This window comes from Eupeodes corollae, chromosome 1, assembly GCF_945859685.1.
Source record: "Eupeodes corollae chromosome 1, idEupCoro1.1, whole genome shotgun sequence".
NCBI classification, from domain to species: Eukaryota; Metazoa; Arthropoda; class Insecta; order Diptera; family Syrphidae; genus Eupeodes; species Eupeodes corollae.
The window spans coordinates 108,114,000-108,139,722 of record NC_079147.1 but is presented as its reverse complement, the minus strand read 5'-3'; the positions used below and the strand labels follow the sequence as shown (position 1 = coordinate 108,139,722).

Here is a 25,723-nt window from a genome sequence, read left to right as displayed (position 1 = left end):
ATTGATGTTTAACTTCTCATAAAAAGTAATTGTAATCGGTCCGATTTGCCGAATGAAAAATGTTGGTCTTTAAAATTTAAATAAAAGATGAAGAATGTCAAAGTATGTTCGTACGTTCTTATGCCCAGGAAGCGTTAATCGTCTTCAATATCTCAAAAACCAGTGGAGATATCAACTAATAATAATGCAGAAAGGACTCTCAAAAAGTTGAGTACTTGATTTCATTATCAAAGCAGTTTTAAGAAAAAGTGAAAATTTTATCTCACGAACTAAACTGGAAAAAAATAATTCTCACGTCGAATATATTTATATCTCCAAAATATATGCATGCAACGAAGAATAACATTTTTGAAATATGGCAATATTTTGAGAAAAATCAGATTGATAGGTTTTTTTTCACAACAAAATAAAAGACTAATAAAACAATACTAAAAGTTGGTAAAAACTAATTTTTATATTTTATATCTTCTTTAAAATTAAAGATATTGACTTTAAACTAGCTACGTCTTATAGAAAATATTGTTTTCAACATTCAGTCATTTTTTTTATAAAAATACAATACTCAGTTTTTTCAAAGAAATTAAAATCTACGCAAAATTGGTAAAAATTGATTTTTAATTCTCGACATCTCGTGAACAAATGAAGGTATTGACTTAAGATATTGAGTTTAAATCTAAACATAAAAAAATGTAATGTGATCACATTCTTCAAATCTGAAACATCTATTCATTTTAATTATTTAATAAAGGCTAATACACTTTCTCGAGTAGTTTAAATCAAAGACCTTGGCATAATTCTAAGTTCAAATTTTTCTTTTAAAAGTCATATTGACTATATTGTCAGCAGAGCTAATTCACTTGTTGGCTTTATTAAGCGAAATTGTGTTGATTTTAGTGACCCTTTTGCTTTATTGTCGCTTTATACATCTCTTGTTAGGTCTGTATTAGAATATGCAGATGTTATATGGAACCCACAATTTAGCACTTATTCTGATCGAATTGAAAAAGTCCAAAGGCGTTTTACAAAATTTATATTTTATAAAATGAATTGGAATTTTTCACCAGATTACAGAGCAAGATGTATTTTGTTGGGTATTAAGTCTCTTGAATCAAGACGAAAAATTCATGATGTAATGCTTGTGAGGGATGTGTTATGCTACCATGTAAGATGCCCTCAACTTCTTTCGATAATACCTATCTACGCGCCGCTAAGATCCTTTAGATCAGTAGATTTGCTTTATGAACAGTTTCACAGAACAAACTATGGTTTTAATGAGCCAGTCTCTAGAGCTATCATTAATTTCAATAAAGTTTGCCATTATGTTGACTTAAGTAGTTCGAGAAATTGTTTTAAGGAAAGTGTTTTGCTTTTATTTATTTTTTAATACTGTATATAGATATCGTTATAAAAAACATCAATTATTGTCATTATTGTAAGAATTCTTTAGTCGTAATCTGTTAGCTGTAAATTGCTTGTAGATGTTAATAAATAAATAAATATTGCTCTTATAAAAATCCAATCTGTACTTGTTTATTTAGAAAACACAAATTTTCAAGAAATTGGTAAAAATTGGTTTTCCACTAAATGTCTCGTTAACAAAAATTGATTTTGAAATCAAATTATTTCATCATATGCAAAATATTGTTGGTAATTTTTAGTTAATCTTTTAGAAAAATTCAATTGACAACATAAAAAAAACACGAAAACCTACAAAAACAACAAAAAACTGATAAAAGATGGTTTTCGACTAAAGTATTATTAAAACAAGAAAGTTATTGTCTTCAACCTTTAGTCCTCATATAAAATATTGTTATGAATATTTTGTTAGAGTTTTAAATAAGACCCGTGGCATGATGGTTAGTGCGTTGGACTGTCATGCTAGAGGTCTTGGGTTCGATCCCTGCCTATGCCATCTAAAGTCTTTTCACGGGTACTGCCTCTTGCGAGGAATTGACAAATTCTCCAAGAATAACTATTGTCATGAAAAAGTGCTTCCTCAAAATTAGCCGTTCGGAGTCGGCATATAAACTGTAGGTCCCCTCCATTCCTGACAACATTACTCGCACACAGGAATGGTTGAGAGTTGTAAGTCACTAGGCCTTGGTTCTCAACGGACTGTCGCGCCACCCAATTTATTTTATTTATTTTTAAATAAGACAAATCAACAGACGTGATGGGAAGTTATCAGTGTGGGTTGCAACCCATCCACTTTCTATTTTTTAATCTGGGAAATGGGTATAACTTTCGGTTTGAGCTTATTTCTGGAAAGTACCTTTGTTTCCTAGTGGTTTCGTAGTGAAATCACACATTTAATATTTTTTCTATATATCCCTAGTGGTTGCACGATGAAACCAAGTGGATTTCTACGGACTGTAACTCAATTGTTAACGGTAAAAAACAGTTTGGGTTGTTTTCAATGCGTTGTAAGTCATATTTTGTGCTTTTAGTTTGATCTTTTGTGTCATTCAGAGTGTTGTTTTTGTGCAGTGCACAATTTAAAATAAATAACTTTTTTTAAGAATTTGAGGTAAGTGATGTTCATAAATGGCAGGAATATGTTATTTTTTTGTCATACAAAATATTGTTTGTGGGAATTTATGAAACATGACCCATTTATTAAGCTTTATAGATGTGGTTCATCTGTAAAACCAGTAGGAAATGAAATTTTTTTTTATTTTTAGAGAAAGAACAATTTTCAATAATTGACCTCGAGGCGATAGGTTCGGCAGAATTCGAGGTACTTTTTGAAGGAATTCCATCGGATGTCGAATCTGAAAGTGGTGCTGAGGAACCACAAAAGCCTGAAGCAAATATTGACAATCTATTTGACAAAAACGCAATGGAAATAATTTTTGTTGACAAGTACCAAGGAGACCTTGTAGGTCAATGGACCTTCTCTCTCTTTGTGTGTTCTTCAACAAAAGGAGAAGGCTAAGCAAAACCATCTGGACAAAGTCAAGAAATTATTTACTCGGTATGAAAAAAGAATTTAAAGTAGAAACAGGGCCCGCAATTTCAGATGACTTAGAGTAAGAAATCCCTTCTTCATTCTTATTTCCAGTGGAACTGATTGAAAATATTGCATTCCAAACAAATCTTTATGCCGTGCAAAAAGCTGGAGAAAATACTTACAGCTTCATTTCAACTTATCTAGAGGAAGTCAAAATATTCCTGGCAATAACCTTATTGATGGGCGTCAAAAAGCTTCATAGTTACTGTGATTATTAGTCATCTATGCCTCAACTTAGAGATAATTATATTTATTCACTCATGGCAAGGAATTGTTTTGCCTGGCTTCCTGGGTATATTCATTTGAATGACAATTTGCGACAGCCAGAAAGAACTCTTCAAGATTATGATAAGCGTTACAGGTTGCGCCCCCTAATTTCAAAGCTTTCAGAAACGTTTTTATCTTCACTAAAGCCATTCATATTTCAAAGAAGAGATGAATCGATGATAAAATTCAAGGGACGTAGCTGTTTTCGACAATACCTATATGCCCCTATAAAGACTATAAAACGTGCATACAAGGTTTGGATCAGAGCTGACGAAAAAGGTTATGTCTGCCAGTTTCAGATCTACACTGTGAAAACCATGAAAGGTACCGAATAAGGTCTTGGTTCACGTCTAGTGAAGGACCTTTCCAGGTCATTAGTTGAAAAAGGACATTGTATCTATTTTGATAATTTTTTGAATTCGATCAAACTTCAAAAAGACCTACAAGCTGATATGATTTACTCAAGTGAAACTTTTCGTAGAGGGAGAAAAAATACACCCATTGATCTAACAGATGACTAAAGCTTGCAGCAAACAAACTGACTGGCGAGTCATTAAGGACGGACTAGCAATTTTAAAATTTAAGAATAAGAGATCAGTGCATTTTCTGAGTAACTTTCATGATCCATCAGTTGCTGGAACTGCAATGCGTATGCAAAAAGATGGCCATAGGAAGGAGGTTTCTTGTCCAAAGCTTGTAAGTGATTACAACAAACACATGGGCTGTGTTGATAAGGTGGATATTGTAAAATCAATCGGATTATGTGGTATTTGCTGGATATGTGTCTCTTGAATTCGTACATTGTCCCTCAAAATGTTCATGTTATCTGTTAGCTTAGGAGTTGTTCTAAGCAAGGCAGTCAAAACAACAAAAAGAAAACCAGGACCAAGTTCTCCAGTAACTTATTTCAAGACGAAAGTACCATACGGTGTGCACATTGCAGTACAGCATCTGAGCCTCACCGTAAAAGGTGGTTCTGTTCTTGCTGCGAGGTTGGACTATGTTTGAATGACAAAAAAAATTGTTTTGAAGCATATCATAACGTTTAAGTTAAAAAAAATAATCAAAACATTTTGTTTTGGCTTCCTACTGGTAACGTGGTGAAACCACTTAAAAAAAAAAAACAATAAAAGGCTTATAAACAATTAAAAAAAATTGTTTTAATTTATACTTCACTTTAATGGGTTTTACATTTTGATGTTAACTTAATAAGAGTAAGGAACAAACTAAAACTAACTTACAAAAATTGGTGCATTTACTTCTTAACATCTAATCTCACGTATGTACAGTGAGTAAATCACAAATTGTAAGTTTACATAATTTAACAATTCTTAAGAATGACAATTTTATCTAAATTTCAGCTTTTAAATCAAATATTTGAAAAAAATGAAGCGAACAACATTAAATCATACACAATCTCCACAAATCCATATTTCTTACAACAACATTTTCCATTTAAACAGCTGTTTTAGTTCAATTTGAGAATTTTTGACATTTACTTATGGGACACCCTGTACAAACATATGCACGATTGTTTACATAACATGAAAATTAACGACTTTCCCTACATACCTATTGTACGTACTAAAAATTATGAATGAACATATCTTAGATTCTATACTCACTCGAAAATTTCATCACAAAAAGTAACGTTCCTCACATATTACATTGAAATATTACCCTTAAGTCTTAAACAAAAAAAAACACCACCCTTATAGCCATGTGAGTGCTTGCTAATTTTCTCGGCTCTCGTCGCTCATCGTCGTCGCTAGCTAAAATTATTTCGAAGTTAAAGAATAAGCTTAATCCATATCGGTGCGTAAAAGCTACTTTTAATACCTTTCTCCTTCTCGAAAAACGTAAGCGTAAACGTGAAAAAGCTTTCGAATGAATTCATTTTCCCAAGATTTTCTATGTTTTTTTCTTCTTCTCCACATCAACATCCACATCGCTACTACTGAGGAAAACCTGGAGAAAATACGATCCACAATATATTCTGACGACAAGCTGAACTCCAAAGCCACCAGGCAAAAGCAGAGGCAGTGGATGAAGCAGAAGCACTACTGGCTACAGCTATTAACAGCACCAGGCAAGACATCACCACTGTTTGGCCCAATGTGAATGCTTTGATTTTCAGTGTTCATCCAACAACCTGTCGTTGTCGTACAGACTTCTTCAGTGTTCAAGCTTCAAGCTCTGGCGCTTCTATAAACGTTTTGATCCGATTTTGTATATTTTCCGCCGCGCCGTAGTGTGTCGTGTTAGCTTCATCGGAGCACCAGAGACCGACCAGAGCGGTAATTTTTGAAAAAAAAAGAACTACTCGTATTGCTGGTGGCGCTTCGCTTAGCTTCGCTTCGGAAAAGTGCTTGCTTGTGCCTCTTGTGCTATATTGGGGGTGGTGGTTCATCATAATTCCTTTGCGCTGAAGAAGTTGTGGAAACGTTTCTATATTCATTCTTCTTGAAGTTTTGCTTTTTGTTTGGTGTGTGTGTGTGTTTTTTTTTTAGATCTTTTCACTTCATTTCCAACTCCCATTACGGGGATTTTTCATCCAAGGAATGCAACGGATGTGTTAGTCGTTCATTGAATTTAGTCCCAAAAGGACATCAACATTTCAGAGTGCATTTAGGTGTAAAAAGAAAAGATTCTTTGGATATAAGATATAACTGAATTTGTACTTCAAAAACCCCACATCATTACCATCACCTGCAAAAGGGTTTACCACTCTTTCTCTCTCTTCTCACTTGATTATACTCCACCTTACCTATCAACTTGTTGTTGAATAAAAAAAAATAATTATATTGGAAATTGTTCCTTTTTGTGGATTGTTATCAGTTTTAAAAATTATCACAAAACGCGTTATGTGATAATATTTCATTTTTATATTTAAACAAAAAAAAAGTAAATCAATTACAAAAGAAAATAAATAAATACAAAAATATAAAAATATTTACAAGTTTTTTAAAAAGAAGAAGAAGAAAAATAAAAATATTAATAAATCATTATTAATACCCTATTTAAAAGTTAAGGTGTGCTTTATGATTTACTGTGGTTTTGAGATATCAATTTACAGAACGTGAGTTGTGGTGTGCTCTCGCAGTTCGTGAATATGCCCCTACCGTGAAGTTATGTAAAATAAAACTTAATGATTTTGCGATTTAAATAAAAGTAGAGTGTGATCCCTGAAATAATAATAAATAAGTTATAATATTGATCCATTTGGGGAGTGGGTTTAAAAAATCTTATAGAAATATTAACAGATTTTTCAGTGTCGTTATGGTGATAAATTGAAAATCAGAAAGCAGCGGAAACAACATTAGGCCCTTAACATTCTCAGGCTTTGGAATATTTTTCAGAATTTATTTCGGTAAGCTTTATAGTCAATTAATCAACAACCTTACCCTTACCCTTTTATGTTCTATATCTGGACATTAAAAAAGTGTTTTGGACTACTTGTGCAGTTTATTGTGACGGGCGTGTGGTAAATTGCATTTCAAATTATTTTCTATTTGATAAGAGATACAATATGGCAGGTGTACTATAAGTTTTAATTCTATTCAATCAAAATGTGTTCAAGCACACGCACTTTAATTATGTTAAACTGTTGAGTTTAAAAGAGGACAACAAGTTTTGTTTTGCTTTTAAGGTTTGATCATTAAAAAATTATATATTTTTTGCAATTTGATGCAGCAATAGTGCAGCGGTCGCGGTGCGTAGCCAGCGGCGAGGCGAGGTGGCGGTGATCGGCGCGTCGTCGTCGGTCGCAGCGCGGCGGTTTTGATAAAAAAAGTTTTGTTTTGCATAATATTTTAATTTTTATTGCACGATTAGCAAATAAATTGAAGTGACTATAGGACGTATGCTAACACTGGTGTTAAGTGCATACAGTTAGAAAAATTGTTTTGTGTGTTAATTATGATTTTGAGAAAAATTATTATAAATTGCTTCAAGGTAGAAATGTAATTAATATCAAATGAAGATTTATGTGCAATCAGGATAGTTTGAATGGAAGGCGCATAATTAATAAGTTTGCACATAGATTTATGCGATGTTATCGCACCTATATTGGCTTTGCTTTGAATTTTGAATGGAGAACATTTAAAATCTAAACGCAGGTTTTGGAAGCTATAAAATAATTGTAGGCGTTATTAACTTCCCATAGGAAGTTATTGTACTCGTTCTCATTTGTCAAATTGAAAATGTTCATATTTCAAGATTTCTAGAATCTATATCAAAGGTCTTTAGAGAAAAGTCCGTGTATGCGTGATGACTAGAAAGTTACCGAGATCAAGAACCGGTCGAGGTACATCTATTGTTTTTATAATATTTCTTTTTTATTATAAAGTTTGAACGTTGACATTAAGCGTGAAACGCAGTAAAATGTCCACCACGCGAATTGTTCCAAGCATCGATTCTTTTGAGGTAATTTTCGACTACTTTTTGACAATGATTTGGCGTTATCTCAGCATATAACGCATCTTGGTTTTAAGTGCTAAAGAGTTAAAGGTTTATCTGCATAAACACGGCCTTTCGAGTAGCCTCACAGAAAAAAGTCCAGCGGTGTCAGATCGAATGATCTTGGTGACCAAAAGCATTTGATAGAGTTTGGCACCAAGCTCTCTTGTCGAAAAAGCGTGCTTCTGATATTAATGAATCTCTTCTTCATTGGATTGGAAATTACCTTTCTAACCGTTCAATACAAGTTGTATTGGATGGTTTCAAGTCTGAAATTCATAAAATAAATACTGGTGTCCCCCAGGGCTCCGTTCTGTCTCCGAACTTCTTCCTTATATTCATAAATGATCTTTTGTCTGCCACTTGTAATCCATTAAACTATTTCGCCTACGACAGTAGACTCGGCTTTTCATATTCTATTCTAGATTCACATCCTTGTCCTTCGGATGGTGAACTTCAACGGCAGAGTATGATAAGCTCATTTAGTTCTGATCTTGAGAGCATTGTCAAATGGGGAATCAAAACCGTGTAGAATTTAATGCTTGGAAAACTCAATGCTGTTTCCTGTCGTTAAAGCGTAACATACCCCGATGCCGCTATCTATAAGTGGCACTTGCATCCAGGAAACTAATCAACTATCAGTGCTCGGTATGTGTATTACAGATCACCTTTTATGAAATGATCACATTTTTGATATTGCCAAAAATGTTGCCAGGTGCTTATTATTTCTCCGACGGAGCAAGAAATGTTTCACTCCTTCTGATCTGGCTATAATTTACAAAGCCTTCATTCGTCCAAAACTTGAATATATGTAACTCGCATATTTGGGCAGGATCCCCTAAAACAAGTCTGAGCCTTTTAGATAGGATACAAAAAGGGGCTTTGAAAGTGATAGGCGATAGAACTATAACCGAAACATTTACATCTCTCGAACACCGGTGCAATGTTGTTTTACAGATACTTTAACTAACAATGTTCTGTCGAATTAGCCAGTTCCCCGTAATACTCGAACTTCCAGGAATGCCCATCAATTTACCCTCGAGCACAGTTTCGGACGTACTGTTAAGTATAGAGATTCTTTTTTTAAGCACTCATCGAGAATGTGGAATGCTTTACACAACTCTGTTTTCCCCTCCCATTTCAATATTCAAAATAAGACCAATATGCACCGGAATCTACTCTTTCATCCTTTCCTATTTTCCTAATACTCGCACTGTGTTTAACCGTAAACGTGTTATGGGTATTTATATCCCCTTGAGTGCCTGTACTTTATAAAAAAAAAGTTTATATCGCCATGACGAGAAATTAGCCAGAAATGTCTCCTGCAATAAAGCCATATTTGCTCGGGTTGTGTGGCATGTGGCAGCGTCTTGATGATATTTTCTTTAAATCGTAGTCTTCAAGAGAAAACAAACAAAAGTCTGTTATCATAAGACTAAAAGGCTCCGAACTGACGGTGGCGTCGTTCCATCGTAGTTCCGTCTTCGTTTTTTAAGAAGTACGGTCCAACCACACCTTCGGAAAGAACACACCAAACAGTGACTTTTTGTGGATGTAATGGCTTCTCTTCAATTACTTTATAATTCTCAGAACCTAAAAGACGACAGTTTTGTTTATAAATATACCCACCGAGTGAGAAATGTGCTTCGACGATGAAGGAAATTTAGTTCGAAAAAATCGAAGGCCACCGCCTAGCCTATTGTTTAAGCATAAATTGGAGTTATCAACGAAGTTGTGAATGGTCATCTGGCTACGCCATAATGTGCCGCTCTATCGCACAACCCATACACTGCGTTGTTGAGTGATGCATTTTCGTAAATGTAGACTTTCAACTGAAAAAAAATTGGCTTAACAACTTACTTTGACAGATATCGAATTCCAGCCCTAAACTTTTTAAACCGCAAAATGGATAACTCGTCATAATGCGACATGATATCAAACTATAAATAAAAAAGAGGCTGGGATGCGACTAACACTGATAACTTCCCATCTCTTCCGTCTATTTGTCTTGCTTAAAAGTTTGTAGGTTTTCGTGTTGGGTTAAAAAAGTTTTCAGTTGAATTATTATTAAAAAATTTTAAATTACCAACAATATTTTTCATAAAAAGAAATAGAAATAGATTTTTAGTCTTTTAGCATTTCTTAAATTTTTATAAATTGGATGAATAAAATTAATTTGAGACATATCAAGAACCGAACATCAATTTTTACTTAATTTGCGTACCTACTATTTTTTGTACATGTTAATTTCTTATGAAAAAAACTGACTGCTGGATTTTTTTAAAAAAATTTACTGAACGTCGAAAAATATATTTTCTGTAAAAAAAAAGTTTGAAGACAATATTTTGAATTTTTGAAAAGCTATTTGAGTCGAAAATCAATTTTTACCAAGTTTCAGTATGTTTTTTTTTAGGTTTTTATTCTTTGTTAAAAAACTGTCGATCCAATTTTTCTCAAAATTTGAATGAATGTTGAAAACAATATTTTTCAAAAGATAAAAGTAGTTTAAATAAAACATCTCAAAGTTTCGAAAAGAAATTTTGGTCGAAAATCAATATTTAATAACTTTTATTAATTTGTTTGTTTAGGTTTTTTTTTTTGTAAAAATACTGTCAATTAAATTTTTCTCAAAAAACATAACTACAAGTTGGATCGAATATCTTTACTAAAATTAAAGATACTGGCGCAAAATTTTCAAAAAACTTTTTGTTAATTGTTTGACCTATTAATTGGAATTCCCAACTGTTGATTGGACCATTCTATCCACTGCTCTAATAACAATAACTGTACAGATGTTATATGGATTTAGCAAATTGCTTAAAATAGCCAAATTGTTGAGAAATATTAAGATGTTAAAATGGTTTAAAATTAGGTAAATCATATTTTAAGCTTAGTGAATTGCTTAAAATGGCATTAACATTTTATTAAACCGTTTAAATTTGTATTCCTCTGTTTTTAAATTAATTTTATTTCAGTATTCAATACAATTTTAATAGAAATCTAAAAGTCAGTTTTTGTGAAGAAATTGATGACTTGAAATGATTTCATTCTCTGATAAATTTGTATGTTATCGTAAAAATATTGTTATTAATATTTTTTTAAATTTTAAGAAAATCAAAAGACGGGCGCGGATGGGAAGTTATAAGTGTGTGCAACCTTAAACTCTTCAAGTTGATTTGATTTTTAAGATGCTGTAAAAGAAAGCTTTTGCTAAATTTAAAAGCTGAGATGTGGCCTAATCTATTTACTATTCGTGTTTTGTTCATGAAAATATGACATTTAACTCATTCTTATTTTTATTTGTACATAAAGAAATGTTTGACTTTTTTTCTATCGCATTAAGTTTTTAAAATATGGCCCTTTGAAAATATTAAAGACCAAAACCGGTGTTTTTCACGATAAGTTAAAACTCAACACATCCCTTAAAAATAAATTATGTGATCATTTCTTTTAGAAGCATTTTAATATTTTACTTAGTTTTTGGAAATTGTCATTGGCTGTGAGTGTTCATTTGACTCTATATGAAGTTTTGAGCAAACCTTGAATTTCTAACTTTCATTGTTTTGAAAAATGCTTTGTGGAGTTAATTTTTAGTGTTGATTTTGACTTCGAACTTTGATTTAAAAACCCCGTTTTCAACATTATTTTAATATTTTTGTATATATAAAAAAAAACTGTTTATGATAGGAAACTGTTTTAGTACAAATGCATTATCGATTCTTTAAGAATAATAAAAACTTTTGTAGATTTTTTAATACACAATATAATAACATAAAAAAACGCTTAGCAGTCCAGTCAATAAACGAAAAAAACTGCCTTCACTTCAAAAAAATCCCACAGTTTTGAAACTTGGCACACTTACTAAGGGATGTCTGGTTATAACCCAAAAAAAGTCCCCAAGAATACGACGGAACTCTAGTTTCAGTTAAGAGAAACACGGAGTTTCGTTTCAGTTTTTCACGTTTATCTCGAAAACTATTTGTCGTATTTATTTTATTTATTTTTAATTTTGTTATTTTTATTATTTTGTTCTACAAAATAAATGGTCATTAAATTTTATAAAAAAGAGAATTGACAGTTTTATCCCATTTCTTATAGTTTATAAAATAACTCTAGCGGCAGTGAAGAGAAACAAACGTTTTTTTCTTTTTTTCCGGTTTATCTTGAAAACTATTTAGCGTATCAAAAAATAATCTTCTACAAAATTAAAGCTTTTGTTATTTTAGTTTGTAAAATAATTCTATCGGCATTTAAGGAAAACATGTGAAAAGAAAGCTTATTAAGTTTCTTAAAAAACATATGGTATGCATTTTTTCGTGTCTGTAATTGTCCACAAAAAAATGAAGTATTCAATTTGTATGTCCTTTCTTACTTCTGAAACTCGTTGGTCCACTAAATGGCTTATTGCCTGCATGCCTAGAAAATAAGCATTGTACCAAGTTACTTTATCATCTCCAACGATGCCACTCGCTATTGACATGATTTCATTTGTAAGTGGAAATGGAGGATGACTTTGGAACCAATTTGAAAACTTTGCAATGTCTGTATTATCTCTAATTTTACGTGCCTCCCCAGTTGCTCACTAGTAGAAAAAGAATGCCTGTGAATTTTTCGAGTTATTAGAAAATTTCATGAGTAGCAGTCAGCCCTAGAACCCATTTGCTAAGTACACTATCAGTGATGCCACGCCCCGCTGTCAAGCCGCCCAAACTCTTCATTCCACGCATTAGAGTTTGTTCAATTGTCTGGTCCGACCACACCCATGTCCAAAATAGGTTCTCATAGTAAAGTAACCCTCTCATCTGGGGTCATCACAGAACTCAGTTTTATCATGTCCTGCAAATTCAGGTGACATGGTTTTACGAGAAGTGTCCGGTGGCATGAAAATATGGAATCATATTCTTCATACAGTTGATATGGGCATTCCAATCGCCAGAATACTCAGCGTGAATAAAATCTTTAAGCAATGTAATCATATAAAACAACTGAATCCATAAGGCTGTTTGTAGTTTCTCACTAAGATGCATCAAATGAGGGGTTTGTTTTAGAACACATACATAACAAAGGAGACTCATCAAGAAAATTTTTCGTGAGAATGATAGCTAAAGATGTCTGTATAAGTATTAAATCACGAACTGCTGTAGCGAAAGAAGCATCTTTGCAACAGATACGGACGGTAAAGAGTTTATGAACGGAAGAAGAATGATTTTAGTTTTTCTGCTAAAGAAGCCTGTTGTCATTGAGTGCATGTACCCTTTTTATCCTGGAACATCGTAAATGCCAATAAACTTTGACGCCAACCAAAGAGTGTCATATGGTTTTGGCTGTAATATGGATGTAGATGCAGAGATACATCTTATTCCGCCCAAGGAATGATATGTATTTAGTCCATCTAACGTTCTGACATTAAAGTCCGCATATTAGACACAAATTGGTTAAATGAAACGATGGAATCTGGTCGCGGGTGGAAAATAGCTGATATCTCCAACAACTGAACTTCATAGTATGAAGAACAAAGCACCAAGCTTCAAATAAGGTTTACCAACTTCTTAGAACCAATCTTTCTGTATATAAATAAAATAAGAAATTTAATAAGCGCAGAAGATTATTTTTTGATACGACAAATAGTTTTCAAGATAAACCCGAAAAAACCGTTGCTCTTCACTGCCGCTAGAGTTATTTTATAAACTATAAGAAATAGGAAGAAATTTGTTAGGTTTTATTTGTTATAAAATTTAATGAGCTTTAATTTTGTAGAACAACATTTTTTAAAACGACAAATAGTTTTTGAGATAAACGTGAAAAACTGAAAGAAACTCCGTGTTTCTCTTAACTGCCACTAGAGCTCACGTTGGATTTTTGGGTCATCACCAGACATCCCTTAGTAAGTCTTTCAAGTTTCAAAACTGATGGTTTTTTTTTAGGTAAAAACCGTTTTTAACTGGACTATAGATCTTAATTTACTAAATTTAATTAAATAAATTAATAATTTTGGAAGATAAAATATTATATTCCTATTCGAAATTTAAAAACATTTGGATGTTCTAATTTGAAAATCCCCTTACTGTTCAAGTGAAAGAAAGTTTAGTCTCAAAGTCCAGTTTATTTTTACATGTTCCTGTTCGATGGTCGAAAATTGTACTATACACATCAGAAACCGGACCGTTACATGATTGAGAGTGGCATTTGAGACCAGCTTTTTCGTATGAAATGTCAGAAGGATAATTACCAAATCACAATCTCGCCAAGCATCGGTCGGCCCGGTGCTATGAGTGTTTGACCTGCCGGCCTCGCTATGGTCTGACGTATATATAACTACGATAGAAATTAGTCACAAGGCCAGATTAACTCATAAGAGTCCATGGTTTTTATTTGATATGATAAAGTCCGAACGGCCGAACCCATGGTTGTGTTTTGGCTAAAATGTTACTTCAGTTTTTGTATAATACCGGAGCAAGAACTAATGTAAAAAATTGTACGGTATGTTAGAATACTTACATGTGTCTGGTTTGTGTTCTCAAGAAAGTAATAAAGATCCTAGGACGCCAAAAAGGAAGGACACTTAACGAGTAGAGCTGAAATAAACCATCTCACGGTTCTGATTGGGCACTTATTATAGTATTCGGAAGAAATTAAAAATATTTCTCAACTCAGAAAAAAGGAACAAAATATTATTTCCATCCTTGATTTTAGAAATTTCAGATTCCTATTGGTTAGAAATAATAATCAAATTGTCAAACAATTGTTCAATATATCAGACTCTTTTTTGTGTTACCACCTATTTCGGCAAATTCCGTGAAAATCCCCTTAAACAAATAATACTAAAGATGAAATTCAAAATAACAGACCTACTGCTACATTGTCTGTTATTGTTTAACTCTTTAAGTGAACCACTATGGTTTTACATGTGTTTATTAATCTATGAACGTGATCTATGACCAAATATGCAAGGTTTTATCAATTTGTTTAATGGAACCAGCTTAAAATTGGACTATATTTTCCTGACTTCAGTAAGGCGTTTGACAAACTCTAAAATCGAGTTAAATTAGAGAAAAAAGTTTCTATCTTATTTATTGGATAGTTCTTACTTTGTACTTTTCAATAGTTGGGAATACAATAAAGTCAAATTTAACTCTGGAATTCCTCAAGGAAGTCATTTAGTCCCTATTCTCTTCTTTATTTATAATCGATTTACCTGCACTCTTCACTGAGTTTCCAAGTGTCATTGAGTCTCATAATCTCGTGTGAATGAAATATTGATATAATAACTTATTGATGTGTCGAGCTTTAAGAGCAGACTTTCGTATTATATGTTTTGTGTTTATTGCAAAATTAATAAATGAAAATATATCCTCTTTGCACCTTTTGTCTCGCATCAACTTTAATATTCCTCAATGAAATCTGATTAATTAATTTTGTATTAATTTCATAAAAAAAAATAACACAGATTTGTATGAACTTTGTTAAAACGGAAGATGAATTTTCCGGGAAGCTACAAGTAATAATAGGAATTTTTCTTACTTCCTCTTATCGTACCAAAAATAGATACTCTCAGAAATTTTAAATATTTACCTCAACTGGAACTGGTATTAATCGCAACTGGAAATGGATTTAATAATTATTATTCCCAACTCTTATGTCTCAAAATAGTGAAAATACATATTTGAAGCTTGAGAGTGCATTTTCATTTAAAAGTGCATATTTAGTAATTAAGTGAGTTAAACATCTGTAATATTTATCTCTGAGATATTGACAAGTTTAAGTTTATCAATATGTTCAATTTGACAAACTGTATTAAAGTGGGATGTCAAAAACACAGGAATTCAAAATTTAAGCTTTGCCTAGTAAGCTTTTCTGAGAATAAGTGGTGTTTAAGAATTCCTTTAGTGGACATTAAAGTCTCATTAGTCAGTATGCTGTATGTGCCTTTAACTCAAGTCAGTTAATACCAACTAATTTTAATTTTAAAACCTAAAAAAATGCTTTTTAACAAAAACATTTCTTAGCTTTTACCAGTTATAGGCTTTTAATATTCAACAAAAATAATAATATAAAATGTTTAAAAATTTTCAAAGGGCAGGTTTTGAATTCCGACAAAAAATTTGCTCGAGGTTATCTGACATAAGGATGTTGAAAAATATTAACAAACCGGTTTAATTTTTAACTTCCCATAGGAAGTAATTGTAATGGGTCCGATTTGTCTAATTGAAAATGTTTATATTTCTCGACGTTTCAAGGTCCCTAGAGTCGAAATAAAAGATTTTTAGAAAGATGTCTGTGCGTACGTTAGTACGTCTGTACGTTCGCACGTTAGCTACGTTTTTTCGTAGTCCAAAGCTCAAGAACCAGAAGAGACATCGACTTCAAATAAACTCTGTTAAACAGATAATAATGCAGAAATATGCAGAAAAGGATCTCAAGAAAATTGAGTGTTTTTTTTACATTTTGGTTAACCCTAAATATCTCACGAACCAATGACGCTAGAGACTTGAATTAAATTGCATATTATATATTGTAACGTGATACCAAACAAATATTTTTTTGGAAAAAATAGTTTTATTTTTATAAATCAGAAAAACTGGAAAAAAATTGTAACCTCGAAAATTTTACGAATGAAAAATGTTTTCATCTCCGAAAAAGAATTTGTGCTACGATAAATGACATTTTTAACATCTGGTAAAATTTTGAGGAAAATAAAATTGATAGTGTTTTTTTGTATAAAATATAAAAAACTAAAAAAAACATTACTCAAAGTTAGTAAAAATTGAATTTCGACTCAAATATCTTTTAAAAAATTTAAGATTATGGCTTCCAACACATTTTAACTTATAAGATATATTTTTTTCAACATTCTGAAAAACGTTGAGAAAAATTGAATTCACAGTTTTTTTTACAAACAATAAAAAAGTAAACAAACAAATTAATAAATAAATTAACATTCAGTAAATTTTTAAGAAAAATCGAATTGAAAGTGTTTTTACAAAAAATAAAAACCTAAAAAAAATCAAAATACTAAAACTTGGTAGAAATTTACTTTTGAATGAAATAGCTTCATCAAAAAATAAAAATTTCACAGAAAATATTGTTTTCGATATTCAGTAGTTTTTTTTTTTATAAAAATCCTACAGTCCGTTTTCTCATAAAAAAAATAAAATCTACAAAAAATAGTACGCATATTTGGAAAAAATGTATGTTCGGTTCTTAATATCTCTCAAATACTACTAAAATAGGTAAAAATTCGTTTTCGACAAAAATCTCTTTAATAAAACTAGATTTTCAAACTAAACTATTGTTTTATATGAAAAATATTGTTGGTAATTTTAAAATGTTTAAAAATAATTGAAGTGACAACTTTTTTAACCCAACACGAAAACCTACAAACTTTTAAGCAAGACAAAGCGACAGACGGGATGGGAAGTTATCAGTGTGGGTTGCATCCCAGCCTGTTTTCTTATTCTGGTTTTATCTCAGTCTACAGTCTAAATGAATGAAGCCATTTTCCATAAAAGTAGGTCTTCAAGCACGTCTAATGATTTAGTATTTAAAATTACTCTAAGATCCGATGAAAGAATTCGTTTGAATAATTAAGCAACGGTACACGTTAAGTTGTCTAAAAAGATCACCGGAAAAATTCTTGAGGCAACCATTTTAACTGGAAAAGTTAAATTAACAGTGGTCCTGCTGTATTCCAATGAGACCGCCAGATTCTACCATGCACTTTTTTAAAGTTTTCAATTCGTTTAGCTTTTGCAAAGTCTTTAAATAAGACTCAAATCCAAACAATGTCCACTTGTGGTCTAACTTTGGAAAATCCATGTTTTTCTATATGTTGCATGTTCTTTTGAATTGATTTTTGCTTTATACTGTATATTGTACGAAAATTTTAGTTAATTGTGTTCAAATTCCTTCCTCTTTAAATCCTTAAACATTAAAATTTTATACCAGCTTTAACGTTTCCGTCCTCGTGAGTAAACAATAATTTCATTGTGATAAGGGGTAACTGTATTAGAAAATCAGTCATGAAGACCACCATGTTTTTTTTACAAATTTCATCAATGTAAAAAAAAGCATGGTGGGGCCATGTCTGATATTCCTTTCCGTTCCCCTTAAATAGTTGAAAACAATGTTAAATTACCAAAAACGTTAGCCACAGCAACGCGTGGCCGGGTCAGCTAGTAGTATATAAAAACAAAAGACCAGAAACCTTTTCAGGTTGAAATTTAAGAATTTGATGGGTTTCAGGCAAATTGATTCTTAAAGCCACAAACGATGTTACGATGTATCCTTGGCAGAGAATACCTTTTCGTCGAATTGGTAGCAACAACGACGACGCACGACGACGTGACATTTTCTTTTTCAACCATCGAAATTTCTGCGAAAATTATTCATAATTCAGGAATATTTTTTCCAAGAAGTAAGCCCCACTCACTTTTGTTGTTATTGGTTATTTTCCCTTATGCTTATTAGATCAGTGACCTGGAGACTACAATGGAAATGGATTTACTGAAATAGAAGGGTGAGGTAGTGGGTTATGATGTCGCATGGTATCGCCATCCTATGAAACCTAACTTAGCCTTAGGGTTTAGGTTGAAGGGTCAGAGAACAGATAGACAACCTTTCAAAACAGTTTCGCTTGAACCACTTTCCCCACTTATGCATCTAAACATACCTTTAATAAACAATAAAGCAAGTTCGATTTATGTACCTTTCGTAAATTTTTAACAAAGCGGTAGATGAGTTGACAATCAAGGTTGAATTTTTAATGCACAGAATTTTAGACAACCTTTATATAAGTAAGATCGCAATTTGAAAATTATTTCATGAAATCTTTAATGAATTTTATCATTTTTCAACATAACTTAAGTTTCCAAACAAATGCGTATTTCAACATTTCTATGTTTCAATTTTATCATGCGAAAATATTCATTTTGAAAAAATCTAAGAATATGACACACAAGCTTAGTGATTTTAAACGTTCCTATACATGTAGGTAAGGCACGTTTAATAACCTAAACCTAAAACGATAAAACAAACTTAAGAAAAAGTTATAACTTCTCGTATCAAATGTGTATTTAAGTATAAAGGATAGAAATAATACCGAAAATTATTTTAAAACTTAATAAGACCATAAATCCTGGAATCAATTTATTATGTATCATATAACACAAGAATACAAAATAGATTAAAAGTATGTGATGTGAAGGGGTATTTTTTAAGGTTTTTAAAGTAATGGTAGATTATAATCATTCAAAACCCCGTCACCAAATTGGATCGTTTATGGAAGTTAACTCAAATGTTTGATTTTATTCATGAGAACCATGGAATTAAGGACGCCATATAAATTTACGGCCGGAAGAGAGATTGTTTTTTTTTTTGAAGATAAATGCGATATACCCGTTAGTGCAAAACATAAAATTATTTTTAGCCTAGAACTTTTAAAAAGCTATTTCTAATATCTTTATTTTTGTACTTGAGTTTATAAATTATTAGTTTAATAAACTTCCTTAAAGAGTCTGTTTAAAATTAGTCCCATATTTTCAGCTTTGAAAATTAAAGCTGTAAATTAATTGTATCTTCGTTTAATTTTTCTATTCGAAAATCTTTAAAGAGTTTTTCTCAAAAAAGAGTTTCGCAGAAATGTGAAAATATATTTGTGAAACATGAAGCGAATATAGAGGTAGAGACTTTGAAATCAATTTTCAAGTTTTTGATTTTAATCCATTGGTACGTTTGATACCTCCCTTAGGATCAATGGATGTGTCCGTAGAGTAGTTTTCAACACAAAAAAGCTATGACAACGTTTTGTTGACTCAAGATGAACTCTGAAAAACGTAACAATTATTTTGACCAAGCTTCAAAAAAAAAAGATAAGGGTAAGAAAATTCAAATTTATTATATGGTTAGCATAAAATCGGTTTTTGAGTTCCCTCCACGTCGTTATATTTGTTGATTTGGAATACAAACAAGTTTTAATTTTGTTTGTTAGTTTTCAAAAAGTTAAAAGTAAGTGTCAACAAATATAGCGCCATCTGTTGCACGAGAAGATTTACGCATAGTTCTTATTTCATTCTGCTTCAATTTACAAAATGGGAAACACGAAAAATTCAATATAAATTATTCCTGATATTTTGTTAACATATCCTTGTTAAAGTTGTCCACTTTATCTAGTTAAAATCAGTTCGGCTCTGAATTTCGATAATTTTGTTTACAATTTTGGTAACAATATTTATATACTTAAGAATAAGGACGTGACAATCCTGCCGTCGGCCTGATTTGACATTATTCATAATGAAAAAAAATTTATAAAGTAAAATAAAAAAGAGGCTGGGATGCGACCCACACTAATAACTTCCCATCCCGTCTGTCGATTTCTCTTGCTTAACAGTTGGTGGGTTTTCGTGTTGGTTTAAAAAAGTTATCAGTTAAATTATTCTTAAAAATTTTTAAATTATCAACAATATTTTTCATACAAAGAAATAGTTTAGTTTGAAAATCTAGTTGTGTTAAATAGATTTTTAGTCAAAACAAATTTTTACCAATTTTAGTAGCCCTTCTTAAATTTTTACAAATTAAATGAACGAAATTAATTTGTGAGATGTCAAGAACATTGTACATTTTAACGGACTGTTGGATTTTTATAAGAAAAAAAAAACTACTGAATATCAAAAACTATATTTTCTGTAAAATAAAAAAAAAAGTTTGAATAGAATATTTTTAATTTTTGAAAAGCTATTTGAGTCGAAATTAAAATTTTACCAATTTTAAGTATTTGTATTTTTTTGTTAGGTTTTTAATTTTTGTAAAAAAAACTGTCAATTTGATTTATCTCAAAATGACAACAATATTTTTTTAAAAGATAAAATTAGCTTAAAGCCAATAGCTAAACGTTTTGAAAAGATATTTGAGTCGAAAATCAATTTTTACCAACTTTTATTAATTTTTTTGTTCAGGTTCTTATTTTTTGTAAAAAAAACTGTCAATTCGATTCTTTTCAAAATTGTTCTGAATGTTGAAAACAATATTTCTTATAAATCAATTGGAAGCCATAATCTTAAATTTTTGAAAAGGTGTATGAGTCGAAATTCAGTTCTTACCAACTTTGAGTAATGTTTTTTTTTAGGTTTTTACTTTTTATAAAACATGCTGTCAATTCGATTTTTCTCAAAAATGACAAATTTTGTTTAGTTATTTTGTTTTATAAAAATTGGATTATATTTTTTCCATAAATATACTGATTTTTTATCACGTCACAATATATAATATAAAATTTAATTCAAGTCTCTAGCGTCATTAGTTCGTAAGATATTTAGGGTTAATTAAAATTTTCAACTTTTTTTTTAAACTGCTATGGTAAAAAAAAAACCACCTACACAATTCTCTTGAGAGTCCTTTAGCATCTTTCTGCCTTATTACTTGTATAACAAAATTTATTTGAAGTTGATATCTCTTCTGGTTCTTGAGCTATGGACGACGAAAAAAACTTCGCGAACGTACGTATACACGCACGCACAGACATCTCTCTAAAAATCTTTTATTTCGACTCTAGGGACCTTGAAACGTCGAGAAATGTCAAAGTTTTCAATTCGACAAATCGGACCCATTGCAATAAGTTCCTATGGGAAGCTTATAAGCTCATCATGTAAATAAAGCATCTATTTTTGCTCTTTCTGTAGCTGTCAAAATCTTTCCTGAAGCCATGTGTGTCGCAAAATTAATTGGAACAGTTGTTTTCAACACTATTTTAGATATGCTACAGAAAAATAAATTAGATGTCGCAACAGTCCGTTTCAACCATTTCTGTGTGCGAGTAATGTTGTCAAGAATAGAGAGTACCCATAGTTTTAAGCCGAATCCAAACGGCTTAATTGAGAAAGCACTTTTCATGATAAGAATTACACATGGAGAATTTGTTAATTCCTCGCAAGAGGCAGTAAGTACCCTTTAGATGACACAGGCAGGAATCGAACCCTAGACCTTTAGCATTACAGTCCAACTCACTTTTCAAAACGCCATCCCGACTATCCACTATCAAGTACCGATTGAAGCCAACAAAACTGGTTCTCCTGCTTCACCCTATCAGTTCGATCCCGTTCGGACACAGCCCTACTGAACTAAAGGAGCTCTGCTCTGCCTTGTGTCATGACGTCCCGATTGTAAAGGAATCGCCCTTCCACGGTTCGTCGTCTGACGTGGTAGATTAGCGGAAATGCCAATTTATACTGTATCAGACCGCATCTATTTAAGAAGAGGAATGCCTCTGGTGGAATAAAGCCGCTCAAGCGTGCACTCTCAAAGTACTCATCGTTTTAATAGAACGCCCAGAAAATTAAATTGTTGGACGAAGACATAGCTCTTGCAATGTGAACTCGAACGAGTTTTATCACGAAATTGTCAATTCTGTTGATTCGAGCCCCGTTGTGTAGGACCTCATTGGAATAGTAATGCACGTAAAAAGATTCGACTGTTCGATATAAGCCTGTACAGTGTCGTAAACACTGCCGCTCGAACACCCGAAACTTCTCCATCTGGGAAGGACCAACGTTGGACCACACAGGACAACAATTAACGATCATCGGCCGTATGAGGGCCCTGTAGCAAATTACCTTCACTCTGGAGTCAAGTCGACTGCTGTAGAGCAGCATTTATATGTCTATCGAAATATAAATACTGATCTTACCAGATATTACACAAATCACTACCCGTGAATATCAACGATGACCATCTTGCGCCAATTCTTGCACGTATCCCTCGTGGCAATAGCCAACAGAGTTCGGAACAGAATTGTCTCTGACTTCTGGACATTTATTTTCAGTTTCCAGTCGTCGCAATATCGCTGAATCTTGTCGAAATCACGCTGCAAGAGAATTCTAATAACCTCAACCTTTCGGGCCGTTCTGTACGCAATTAGATCGTTGGCGTACGCAATTGCCTTTGTCAGACTACCTATCAGATCGCTGGTTTAGATGCTGAAGAGAATCGGCGAATTCAGCGCTCCCCGTTCCAAGATAAGTTTTAGTGAGTCCAACTCACTAACCATCATGCCACGGGCACTACTTTAGATATGCTATACAAAAGGGCAGCTATAGTGTTGGCAGTGTACACATATATTGAAAATGGCAGTGTTCCAAACCATATTCAATAATGAAACTTTATTTTCTGTATACATTTTCTCCTGAAATTTTCAATATTTTAATAATTATACAGCTCTTCGATGCGGAATCTTATTCAACAAATAATAAAACATTAAAACTGACCCAGCAGTTTTCGAGTTATAAATGATGTAACTAATCTTTTTAATAGGGCTTTGTTTTTGTAAGGTTTCTATGAATATTTTTTAATGTAATTTCTAGCTGAATTTAAAGCCATTCTTTCACATTTTCAAACGTTCAGCATGTTATTAAATTTCACCTTTTGTTTCACTCTTCTGCCACCTATGTCAAAAAAAGTATCTTCTGATTTTTGTTTGATTCCACATTCGTATGGAAATTTTTTGCACTAAATTTCACAAGGATATACGATTTGTTTGTTTGATTTGTTCCATAATCCAAATAGCACACGAATTAAACATTAATAAATTGCTAAAATGTACTCCATTTCACTTAAATCACTCCAGTTTCAAAAGTTAACTGTAGTGAGTTTTGGTAATATTGCTTCTATTGATTAAAAGAAAATTGTAGTGTGCATAATATTTTCATACCATTAATTAGACAAGAAGTCCTCTTAGTTCTGTGTAAATAATTTCAATTGATATATATAATAAATTGTTGGTTTAAAATATTTATCTAAATTATTTCCTAGAAATTTCACTGAGATAATGGGAGCATGAGAATTGATTTTGGGAATGAAAAATTCGGAAAATTGACTTGGCCATCATTATATCGCCAAGGTACAAATCTGAATTTAAATAAAATCACACCTGAAAGAATGAAATTCAGAGAATATAATTATTGATTTGTAAATTTTTAAATTAAATGGTAAACATTCAACTAGAATTATTGTCTTCACGCAAGAGTGCGGTAACATCTATAAATATATTTATAATTTAATAGGAGGAGCAGAAAGAAAAACCTTTGATTGATTTAAAACAAATTAGCAAGCTCAAGAACCAAAGTCCAAAAAACTGTATTTACCTTCTTAGTTTATATTTTGTTTCATATAAACCTTTTTGAGTTTCAAATCATTACTTCATTTTATTTGTTTATTTATTTATTTATATATTTACCCTTGACACTTTCACGCCCTTGCCATCTAAAGATTTTTCACTGCCTCTTGCGAGAAATTGACTAATCCTTTAAGAGTAATTCTTGCCACGAAAAGTGCTTTTTCAAATTATCCATTCGGATTCAGCATAAAACTCTAGGTCCCCTCCATCCCTGACAAGAGTACTAGCACACAGGTATGTTAAAGAGTTGGAATAGTGACTTGTTCTTAACGGACTGTACGGATGACTTTGCTACAGCGGTTTCAGGAAAGCATCTTAACACCCTAAAAGAACTATTATAAAATGCTTTGGCCCCGGGTTTCCTAAGGCGGGCTCCCAGGAGCACTTGGTGCTCCGCAAATAATATTCAAGTGATCCGTGGAAATTTTTGAAAAAGTAAAAAAATTCCAAGACGGACTAGTAACTAGTTAATTTTAAGCTTCTAATCTTGTAATTTTTATAATTTATATACAATACCACGAAGACTAGTAAGAGTGCCGATTGAAATAGAAACAATTTTTTTTTTAATTCATGTAAACTTTTAAACGCAGTACGGTGAAGTAAATTTGCAGGTGCTTATAGTGCGTGAGTTTTAATTTATTTTGTTTCTATGTATGCATTAAATTTTCGAATAAATCGCTGGCTTAGGTCTGGATCATTGAAAAAGCAAGTGAATGCTCCGCAAAAGCACCCGAAGCTGCCGAAGAATGTTCAACCGACGGGTATGTCCGAACAAAACCATAATTTACGTAAAATAGTAATCCATTTAACCGCACAAAATGATGTTAATGATTTAATTTTGTTTGTTCAATTTCGGTTTTCCGTATACTTATTTTAGTGGGAAGAACCATGACGCAATAGAGACAGCGGCTGCGACGTTAGAGATTTCTGAAGGTTTTGAGTTTGATGGTTTGTCTAGTACCTAATAGTGCCACGGTGATCGATGCAACAGAAAAAATATCAGTTAAAAGGATGTACCACGAATCTTATATGAATTTTGGATTTGCTGAGACAAGTGGCAACAAACCTCAATGCATGTAGCAAAAATCAAATGTCACTCTGCATTGATTCATCCAGATTGAAAAAGGAAACTGACTGATTTCTTCAAAAGAAAGTATGCTTAACTTAATAAATCTCAAACCATTATTACTTATCACTCAAAAGCAGTAAAAGAAAATGTGTTGATGGCATCCTATTTGTTAAGTTTCCGAATAGCGCAAACTGAAAACTTAATAAAGCCATGTGATAAAGACATTTTTGAATGTTTCTTGAGTTAAAAGGCCAACAAATTTGTTGACACTTTGTCAAATATCACAATATAAAGACGAATCGGAGACTTAGCGGAGAGTGTGAAAGCTATACTTTACTTACTTTTTCGACTAAAGGTCACATAATTTGCGCTGCAAATGGATGAATCATCTGATGTTGTAGAGTCGCTATTTATAATAATTTCTGCGCTACCAATATCTACAGTTCTTTCAAGAAGAACTGCTCTTCTGCAAGATGTTGCCAACTACTACAACTGGTGGTGATGTTTTGAATTTAATTGACAATATTTTTTATTCATGGGTTAACTGTGTAAAGTATGCACGGACGGTACCAATTCCATGAATGGAAAAACGTCCGGTGCTGTCGCATAAAGCAAATTGTTAAAGGAGGTGTTGGACGAAAGCGTGAAAATAATTAACTTTATTAAATCACGGCCAAAGAATACAAGGCTTTTTAGTATTGTGGGGTGACATGGGTACTCTACGTCTACGTCTTTACTTCTTCAGGCAGAAGTAAGA

General features: G+C 32.2%; 1 protein-coding gene across 2 annotated transcripts in view; it reads left to right on the top strand.

Annotated features, from left to right (window-relative positions):
• Positions 1–5,441: 5,441 nt before the first annotated feature.
• Positions 5,442–25,723, top strand: part of LOC129954051 (octopamine receptor Oamb) — a 229,329-nt gene continuing 209,047 nt past the window's right edge. The window contains exon 1 of one of the 2 annotated variants that reach the window (XM_056067694.1): positions 5,442–6,647. The gene's annotated coding sequence lies outside the window, so the exon portion shown is untranslated. The remainder of the gene's footprint in view (positions 6,648–25,723) is intronic. The other variant, XM_056067693.1, reaches the window with a different exon arrangement.